The sequence below is a fragment of the Solanum lycopersicum genome, chromosome 1, assembly GCF_036512215.1.
Source record: "Solanum lycopersicum chromosome 1, SLM_r2.1".
NCBI classification, from domain to species: Eukaryota; Viridiplantae; Streptophyta; class Magnoliopsida; order Solanales; family Solanaceae; genus Solanum; species Solanum lycopersicum.
In genome coordinates, this window is record NC_090800.1 from 71904011 (window position 1) to 71915340 (window position 11330).

The following is an 11330-nucleotide window of genomic DNA, read 5'->3' on the forward strand; positions in this document are numbered from 1 at the left end:
TTTTTGGTATACGTGGCACTAGTTTGAAGAAAATGTCAACACATATTGGGCCCACAAGATGGTGTCACGTAGGCCGAAAAGGGGGAGAAAAATATTTATAAAATAAGTTCAGGGGTAATAAGATCTTAGTATAGTATTAGTGTCTCTAAAATTTCGGGCATAGGTCGAATGGATACTTGTGCATTATCCCTTTTCTTTTTAGTAACTTTTTATTTCAATTTTCACAATGACATGTTTAAGATACAAGATTAAAAGACATTTTGATACATTTAACAGATCTTTTATTTTAGAAAACAAGATTTAAAAATTCTTTTTATTTATTTAAACTCCACATTCAAAATGGATCATTCAATTTGAAACAGAGGAGTTTTAGTCATGAAATATTAAGATGGTGGATATTAATGTCCATATGCACTAGTATTCGATGCATGTCAATGTTCATATGCACTAGTAAACTTGACTTTTCAAGTTACTTGAGACTTATAAATAACACTAGTCTTTGAAAACGTGTGTTGCTTGTTTGTCTTTTGTTAATTTAAAAAAAAATCATAATATAAAATATACTTGTATTGCACGCTATTTAGTATAAATATTTATAAATTATTTAAATACAGTTACAATATATATATATATATATATATATATATATATATATTCATAAAATTAAGTAATCAAAGAGAAGGACTGTAACATCAAAATAGCTAATGAATTCTAAAATAAAATGAAATAAAGTACACTAAAAATAATAAAATAGCTAATAAATTCTAAAACTTTTAAATAACAAAAATTAAAAAAAGAAATAGTTATAGTTTGTAAGACTAGAGGAACTTCCTCAATAACTAACAAAAACATAAATAGTTCTATCTCTTTTTTATTGCGTATGTGATGAATAATTACATCCATCAACGATATCCATCAACAATTATACTTTAGAATAACAAAGTGTATGCATTAATAAAAAGTGATTGTGCTAAGCAATGTATCAATGTAATTACATCCACCAATAATCAAACGTCGGAATAACTAAGTGTATGCATTAATACAAAGTGATTTTGGAAATAATTCTTTGGTATGTATAATTACAAGTTTGGAATTAAAAGTCATTAAAAACTTGATGATATACATAACATTTATGAGAATTAGATTGGTTAAAGTTGAGATAAGTAAAGTTTCTTACTAAAATCTAAATATGTGTGTCATATTAAGATGTATGGTAATTCAAAAGACATTTTCGTTCTTTAATGTTAAGGATATTTCAGTTTTTAAATGATATAATTTACTGTCTTTTGTTGTTACGAAACATTTCATCTATAAAACTCCATTTTAGGATAAAAAAACAAATTAAATATTCTGTTTAATTAATTCTACTTAGAAACATAATATATTATACCATACAAGTATTATTTAATATTTTATTAATTAGTTTTTTTAATAATATTTAAATTTAAGGGGTAAAATTGTAATCTAACTTTAAAGTTAAGATCTTTCACTTATAATAATAAATAATAGTTTTTGTGCTCGCCCCTATATCAATCAATACACATTTTAAAAAAAAATATAAAAATTATTAATAATAAGTTCTAAATTTAACCAATAAAAACACAAAGTTGCATAATACAATAATATTTAGCAATACATTATTTCTTTTTCAACGCTTCCTCTTCTTTCGTTATTAGGGATATTTATTTACAAACTTGAAATCACACCATGATTTTATATTCATACAAGTAGTAAACCATTTATAAATTCTAAAAAAAACGCATTAAATATGATGCAAGCTATTTTTCGTAGATTTAATTATGAGAAAAAACTAATTACATGAATTATTCAATTATCTTATCCAATAACATAGATTGTAGGAGAATTACATAATGCAGAAGTATTTGTTATCAACCTGTATTTATAAGGTTAGCCAATAAACAGAAACAGAAATAAGATGAAATAGAAAAAATACAAAATAATCTGAGTCCATAAAAATTACTATGTTGTCTCCTTAAGAAATTTAATCTCCTCACTGTACCCGAGGTTATGGATTAATTTCTCCAAGATAAAATGAATTAATCTTGTTAAAGAAATAACAATACCTCAAACTTCTTTAACTTCAGCGAACTTATAAACAACAACAAGTCACACAAACTCAGTCGATCAACACTTTGATTCTTAGAGAAAAATATATGCAGAGAAGAAAAATTTCTGTGTTTGAAAAAAACAAAAGATGACTTCCTTTTATAGACATATTCAGGAAGAATCGTGTCTGTTCAAAAAAATTTGTTCAGACCCGTTTTATCCAGAATGTTATCTCTTTTGAAAAAAATAACAACTTTTCAGAAAAATGTGTCTGATAGGAAAATAACGGTTTTTTGGAAAGTAACAACTTTTCGAAAAGAGTAACAATTTTTTGGAATGTTACCATTACCCGCGAATTAATTCTGTTAATTAACTAACGTTCTGAATTAATTTATAAGAGATAATATTAACAGGATTATTTGATTAACAAAAATTGATTAAATAAATTTTGTACAAAAATTTTATCAATCAATCACATCGTTTGTCAAAGCCAAAGCCAAAGTCGAGCGAGCGACGACGGCGCGAGAGGGCACCTTCTTCTTAGCTCTTTAAGAAGTAAAGGAAGTGTTTCCTTACATAAGGAGAACAATTTCCCTTTTCTTTTGTCGATATGGGAGAAATGAATTTTCATTTGCACTTTGCAAATGACTTTTCATTTTCCTCTAAAATAGTTCCCTCACTTTTCATATTCTCTCTTTTCTTTTCTCATTCACATTTTCTAAACCCAACAATCCCCCACATGAATGGGGAATGACTATTGTTAAAACATATGCATGAAAAACTTGTGTGTCTTGTAAGTAAAGGTTAATCGCATCTGGATAAGTAGGTTTCCCTTTAAACTTATCATTGTTTAAACCCTGTATCAAACTTAGAAACCATTAAAAAGTCCATATGCCTTTATCCTGGTTACTGAACACTTGTCTTATCATGAGAATGGACCATAAAATAATTTTTGACAATGTTGAACCGTCATCAATGACTTTGTTTTATCTCCTTTAACTTAGAACTTGGGATCTCCAGTCTTTTATATAGAGTTACCGCCACGATGACTTGTTCTCGGCTATAGTTTCATTCCAGTCGATGATTTCTCAACTCCAGTTTTATATTGCCTAATGCATCTATTGCATCATCCTTACCATTTAGCAAATAGACATAACAATATCTAGTGCAATCATCAATAAAAGTTATGAAATAATTTTTCCCACCACGTGATGATGTTGACTTAATGTCACAAATATCAGTTTGAATCAATTCTAAAGTATTTGAATTCCTTTCAACATATTTATAAGAATGCTTAGCATACTTTTATTCAACACAAATTTGATATTTTGATTTATTACACTCAAAATTTGGCAAAATATTTAAGTTAATCAGTTTTAGCAAGGTTTTGTTATTAACGTGTCCCAAACGTTCATGCCATAAACATTTAGACTCAAGCAAATAAAAAGAAGCAAAATATTTATTCATATCAACTGCAATTATATTGAGTTTGAAAAGGTCATCACTAAGGTAGCCTTTTCCTACGTACATATCATTCTTACTTACTACTACTTTATTAGAAACAAATACACATTTGAATTCATTCTTAGTCAGAACAGGAATTGAAACTAAATTCTTTCTCAATTCTAGAACATACGAGATCCTATTAAAGTCACCAGCTTGCCTGATGTCATCTTTAATAGAACCTTTCCAGTTCCTTCCACCTTTGCAACAGCGGAGTTTGCCATAAACAACTTCTCATCTGTAGGTGCTGGAGTATATGCCGAAAAAATATTTTTGCTCGCACAAACATGGAATGAAGCACCAGAATCTATCCACCATTCTCTTGTATTCCAACCAAGTTACATTTTGAAAGCATTGCACAGAGATCGTTCATTTCTCTTTTGGATTCAGCCAAGGTTGTTTGATCCTTCTTTTTCTTGTCCTTCTTAGGACCCCGACATTCAGCAGCCCTATGACCATGTTTACCACAATTGAAGCAGATTCCATTGAATTTCTTCTTAGGAGGATTTCTTTTTGGGTTAGATGTTTTCTTTCTTTTCTTTACTTTTGTGGGATCTTTTTCAACAATATTTACTCCAGATATTGTTGAGTTACCACGTGACCTCTTTTCTGCAGCCTTATTATCCTCTTCGATTTATTATGAGATCTTCAACAATAATCTCCTTGCATTTATGTTTCAAGTAGTTTTTGAAGTCCTTTCACAATGGAGGTAACTTTTCAATAATTGCAGTCACTTGAAAGACATCATTCACAATCAATCCTACATTAAAGATTATGTGAATATTAAGGAAAAACTTAATATTTCTAACATAGGCATTAAATAAATTTACAGCAAGGAAATCATGGATTATAACCTGCTATTCTTGAACTTGGGTGACGACGGTCTTACTGTCTATCATCTTATAGTCCAGAATTTTTGCCACAATGAACTTGTCACGACCGGAATCTAGACCCCAGACGAGACCGGCGTCGTTGACCTCTCAGAGGTCGCAGACAAGCCTGCTTACGTCATTCTTACTTTACATAGATTAATTTTAGCGGAAAATTTGAAATTTTTGATTCTTTAATCATACTTGCTGAACATTCTTAACATTTCGTAATCGTTCATCATCAACCATCTAACATTTAAGAGATAAGCAACTGAAAGAAATAATTCATTAAGTATTAGTTGTATATCGGCCAAAATAGCACCAATACAAAGTTTGAACCAAAACAGGAAAGAAACGCTAGTGGAACATGTTCCGCTAGCTCAACTCTAAAACTACGCTAGAATGTAAAACAGTAGCATCCTCGAAAGCATGAGGACCTACCAAACTCCGGATGAATACTGATGTCCGGATAGCTGCAACAACGAACCTGTAGCTCTAGCGTCCACCTGTGCCTGCACCTAAAAATAGATGTTCGTATGGAATTAGTACACACTTGTACTAAGTATGAGTATATGCAAGTACACACCAGGGACATGCATGAGGAAGAATAGCTCTTTCCTAACAACATGATTTTTGGAAGTCAAGTCAGTGGACTTGCCAAATTGAGATTGGGAAAGTTATGCCATGAGAGTGACATGCATCATTATAATTATCGTATAGCACACAAAACATAACATATTCATATAACACATAACATATAACACATACTTTCTTTCATATTATTCATTCGTATACCATGAGACCTTATTATCATAGACTTAACTTTAAGACTTTCCAAAATGAGGGCTCAACATATGGGACCTCAACTAGGGAGCCTTCTTTAGCAAACACAGAGTCTGCTTCACTCATTCATTCGTATTTCATTTCAATTCATTCATAGGCCAGTGCGAACACCAGCTATACCTAGGATGTAGTTTAAGACTTTCATCGGGTTTGCTGTGCAATGATCAGGAATGACCTAATGTCATTACCTGAATCTAGCTCACCTCTTGATTATCCTATCCTAACACCTTCGGTATCATTCATTTCTTTATATGATTCATTTGAGGCTGGCCTCATTCATTCATTGGGAACTTTAACTTTAACCAACATAGATCATGTGAGCATCATGAAATCCAGTGTCTTCCCCACACCGAAAAGAGGTGGAATCACCGGCCAAAGCGATTCAAATAACATGCTAGCGTATATGGGAATTTAACCCCGCCAGATCCCTATAGTGGCAATATAGGTTCAAAGACTAGGAGATGTGTGGAGACCCATACCCGGCAAGCCGGACAGTCTCATCTCATGAGAATTACGTGAACCTCCGCCCTTCCCGAAAGAAGGCATCACCACTCATAGCTAGCCTATCGGTGCTCGGTATAAAGTTCCATTACATGCAACTCATACATCATAGAAGTTTGCTTCTAGTATGAAGACATCATAGCTCAATAGATGATTTCTCATCTCATCATTAGTATTAAGTGTTTTAAACTCAATATTTTTATTAGAGTATTCATAGAGACTGGTCTCTTCATTATCTTACACTCTCATTGGTGAGTATGTATCGGTAACATTTACTTAAGCTCATTTAAGATTGCTCTCATCATACGCATTAACCTCACATCATGATTGTCACCACATTCTTCATTTCATTACGTATATCTTAGGTTCACTTATTCTTGAACGTATGTTAAACTTATATATCTATACATACAAGCCATGAGGCTTCATTTATAGTTCGTTAAGTGAATTCTTGTTTTTCTAAGATTATGTATTACAAGACTTATGTATCTTGTATATATGCCAAGATCTTTGATTTTTGATCTACGTAGATGACATTATTCTTGAATATTTCACTCACGTATGACTTATGTATCAATACGGAGGTTTGGACACGAGAACCCAAATTTTGAATTATTTGGATATCATTTATATTTTTCATTGATTTTTGTTCTAATATTCATAAATTTAGAACTCTAAGTTAAGTCTCAACATTTTCGTGAAATAATAAATTTTCTATTTTAATTAGAATTCTAAATTAAATTTCAATCATTTACATGAAAGAATAATTTTCTAATTTAATTAGAATTCCAATTTAAATCTCAATATTTACATAAAAGAATTAATATTCTATTTTTAATTAAAATTCTAAATTAAATCTCAATGTTTACATAAGAGAATTAATTTTCCAACTTTAATTAGAATTTTAATTTACTATTATTATTATTTTTAATTAAATTCGCTTGAATAGGGAGGTTGTGGGTTCGAACCCCCACAGCCCCCTTATTTTTCCTCTCATTTTCGCTGAAGAGGAGGCTGTGAGGTGGTGGGTTCGAACCCCCACAGCCCCTCTATTTTTTTTTTTAATTCTTTGACATCCAAAAATTTCCAGATTCTTTTTAAACCTATTTCTATGTTTTTGGAAATTTATTCCACTATTTTTTCTGCACTTTTTCATCAAGTTTCACATTAGTTCTTAGGGAGATTTCATGGTTCATTCACTTCACTATGCTTCATCAAAATGAACATCACATTGCACACCCATTTCACACATAAAAAACATGATAAATAAACAACTTATATACCCCAAAACAATGCCTAAAACACTGCCCTATACACACCCATACATCAACTTTTTCCGGTCATATTCTGATGATCATTATCGCGATTTCCCGCACATAAACACACTCATATTTAATTTAAACACATCATTCATGCAAAAATCTAGCAGCACAACATACCCATCCTACAAATTCATTAGGGAGCTAAGGACAAGGACATACGAAAGGGAACAACCTTAGTTTCAAGAGTTTAAGAAACGTCCGAAAGAAAGTACTCTTGGAGAAAGAATTCCATGAGAGAAACTCATACCTTAATCGATGTTCAAACTTTAATGTTGCTGCCCGGAAAACTCCTCCAAACCACTCCCAATTCACTTCAAAGTATACCTCTCTTAGCCTTGACGTTTTGATTACTTTTTCTTTTGCTTAAAAAATTTTTTTGTGAGTTCTTCAAGCATGAAAATTATTGATATTTTGGCAGAAATAATGTGAGGAAGATGGAGAACGTGAGAGAGGGAGTTTAGAAGCGTGAGAGAGAGAGGGCTAATTGGATTAGGAGACTAATTCAAGAATTAGTCAAATAACATTAAAATAAATAAATACAAATCTGTTTTATTTATTTATTTATTTATTCATTTAAAACGTGAAAGGACAATTATGCCCTTAAATACCTATTTATTCTTATTTACATAATTCTCTTTTTTTTTTAATCGTTACAGAACTTCTCCATTCCGACACCTCTGTTTTGTACTTCTTTTCTAAAGCATCACAAAGTTCTTTTGATGGTTTGACATTGTTGTACACATTGTACAGATCATCTTCCAGGCCACTAAGAATATAATTTTTACACAAAAAATCTAAGTGTATCCATGCTTCTGTTACCAAGAATCGTTCTTCAGACGGAGTATCACCCGACATAACATGAACAATCTCATTTATGAACCTATACAGACTCAACATAGTAATATAGAAGAACATTTTTTGCTGCCATCTTTACAAGTCGACTCCAGAAAACTTTGCAGGCTTCTCAATCGGCTCTAAGGCAGCATTTGAATGATTGTGGGCAACCGATGTTGTTGCAGCACTCACTATTTCAGCATTCACTTGACTTAAATTGATCATTTTCTTTCTGTAAAAATGACAGATAATTTTAGTATTTTAAATACTAATAGTAAAGAACAAATCTTTACACAGACTGTTTCTTATTTAACGATAAAATTTTTATGTTCTTTTAATCGTGAATCGAATAAATTTTAAAAATCCAAGCAGAGTAGAAACCATAAAGGATATAATCTCCAATTACCTCAAATACAGAAACTTATTAAATTTCTTAAGATTGTTATCAACCTGTATTTTATAAGTTTAGTCAATAAATAGAAACAGAAATAAGATGAAGCAGAAAAAATACAAAATAATTCGAATCCACAGAAACTACTGTGTCTCCTTAAGAAATTTAGTCTCATCACTGTACCCGAGGTTATGGATTAATTTCTCAAAGATAAAACGGATTAATCCTGTTAAACAAATAGTGGTACCTCAAATTTCTTTAACTTCAGCGAACTTAAGAACAATAACAAGTCTCACAAACTCAGTCGATGGACACTTTGATTTTGAGAGAAAAATTTATGCATAGAAGGAAAATTTCAGTGTTTGAAAAACGAAAAATGACTTCCTTTTATAGCCATTTTTATGCAAGAAACATGTTTGTTCAGAAAAATCTGTTCAGACCCATTTTATCCAGAAAGTTGTGTCTTTTGAAAAAAAATAACAACATTTTGGAACATGTGTATGTTAGAAAAATAACGGCTTTTCGAAAAGTAACAACTTTTCAGAAAGAGTAACAACTTTTTGGAATGTTAGCGTTACCCGCGAATTAATTATGTTAATTAACTAACTTTTGAATTAATTTATAAGAGATAATATTAACAGAATTTATTTGATTAACAAAAATTTATTATATAAATTTTGTCCAAAAAATTTATCAATCAATCACATCATTTGCCGAAGCCGAGGTCGAGCGAGCGACGACGACGGCGCGAGGGGACACTTTCTTCTTAGCTCTTTAAGAAGTAAAGTGTTTCCTTATATAAGGACAACAATTTCCCTTTTTTGTCGATATGAGATAAATGACTTTTCATTGGCACTTTGCAAATAACTTTTCATTTTCCCTCCAAAATAGTTTCCTCAATTTTCATATTCTCTCTTTTCTTTTTCCATTCACACTTGCTAAACCCAACAGTATTATGCATATATTAACATATATCATAAACAGCTACATTAATTTAATCACTACAAGATAATCAACTTGTTATAACAAACATAATCTTTAAAAGAAGATTTGTACATCACACATGAAAATGAAAATTTTATTTTTCTCATAACTATTATTCAAGAAAAATTAATCAGTTTACCTTCTTTCAATCGAAAAATTGAATGTAACAAACAATGAACTAAGTAAAGATATGCAACACTAAAATGAAAAATAATACATACCAAACAACAAATAAATGTATATGCCGCCTTTAACCTTCTTGAAAAAATTCATCAAATGCACTGAAATGACTAATATTCTAGTTCAAATATCTATATTCTCCAAGAAATTAATGTCAAAAAACTAACAAAACAACATATAGATTCTTTCTCACACAAGTAGGTTTGTTTTACCGCATGTATCTTGAACAAAATTTTTGTTCAAACGAAAAACTTTCTAGAATTATTTCTCATCTGTTGCGTTAAAAACATAAAATTTTGATGAAAGAATAAAACAAAACATGTAATATGAGTTCTATCCATATACATATATGTCTAAAATTTATTGATCAAAAGAAACATGAAAAATTAGAAGTAGAATTTTGTGAGATAAATCAACTCACATGCTATTGTCACGAGAAGACAGCAAAATAATGCATTTTGTGGGGGAAATCAAGTATATAATTTTGTTAAAGATGATTCTCAATTGTATTCAATTTATCACGTGAATACATCAATATATATACATGAGTTTCTTAGAGAATAAGACTTCAAAGTTGTCACGGCTAAGGACTCCTAATCTGAATATAATTACAAGACTTCTTCTAAACAGATTCCTAATAATCAGTAAATAAATACAAATAAACTTATGCTCAAACTCCTAGGTGACATTATCTTTACACTTCCCCTCAAGTTGAGCAAAGAGCGGAACTACTGTAAACTTGCTCTTCAAATCCAGAAATCGGCCACTTGATCATGGAAACTCACATATCTGACTGATAAGATCTTCGCACGAACCTTGTCATGGACAAAATGAAAATTTGTGTCCATATGTTTAGTTCGGAAATGAAAAATGGGATTAGATGTTAGGTAAGTAGCACTGAGATTATCATACCAGAGAATAGGAAAAGAGGTGGTGTAGCAACCAATCTCTCGAATGAGATGTTCGATCCATGTCATTTCAGAGGTAGCAGCCGCTAATGCACGATATTTTGCCTCTGTGCTTGACCGTGATACAGCTCTTTGTTTGCGAGAAGCCCATGAAATCAAATGAGAACCAAGAAAAATAGTGAATCCGGTGGTAGAGTTGCGATCATCAATATCACCTACCCAATCGGAATCACTATAGCCATGAAGTAAGGTGGATGACCCATGAAAAAAATAAACCATGAGATTCTGTAGCCTTGACATAACGGAGAATACGCTTTCTGGCAACCCAATGAGAATCCATAGGACAATGCATATATTGTGATACTTTATGTACCACGGATGCTATATTGGGTCTAGTAAACATTAAGTATTGTAGAGCTCCAACGGTACTTCTATATAGAGTTTGATCATGGAATGGACATCCTCCAGTATTGGAGAGCTTAGATGAAGATGAAGTTGGTGTGGATACAGGACCACACGACCCCATTTCCACACGATTAAGGAAGTATGTGGCATACTTACCTTGTGATAAATGCAATCCTTCAGGTTTTCAGTTTGCTTGAATTCCCAAGAAATAAAACAATTTTTCCAAGTCTCTAACAACAAAGTGAGTTTTCAAATTGGTAATTAGAGCTGCAATATTATCAGAATTAGATCCCACAACTAGAATATCATCAACATAGACTAAACAGAACAACTTTACATCGGCATTCGACAAATAGAACAAAGAGCAATCAGTTTTTGATCCCACAAATCCTAGAGAAAGAAGCACATCAACTAAACATTTGTTCCACATGCACGGAGCTTGTTTGAGACCATAGTGAGATCGTTTAAGTAAACAAACATGATCTGAACGAGTAGGATCAACAAACCCGGGATGTTGAGACAT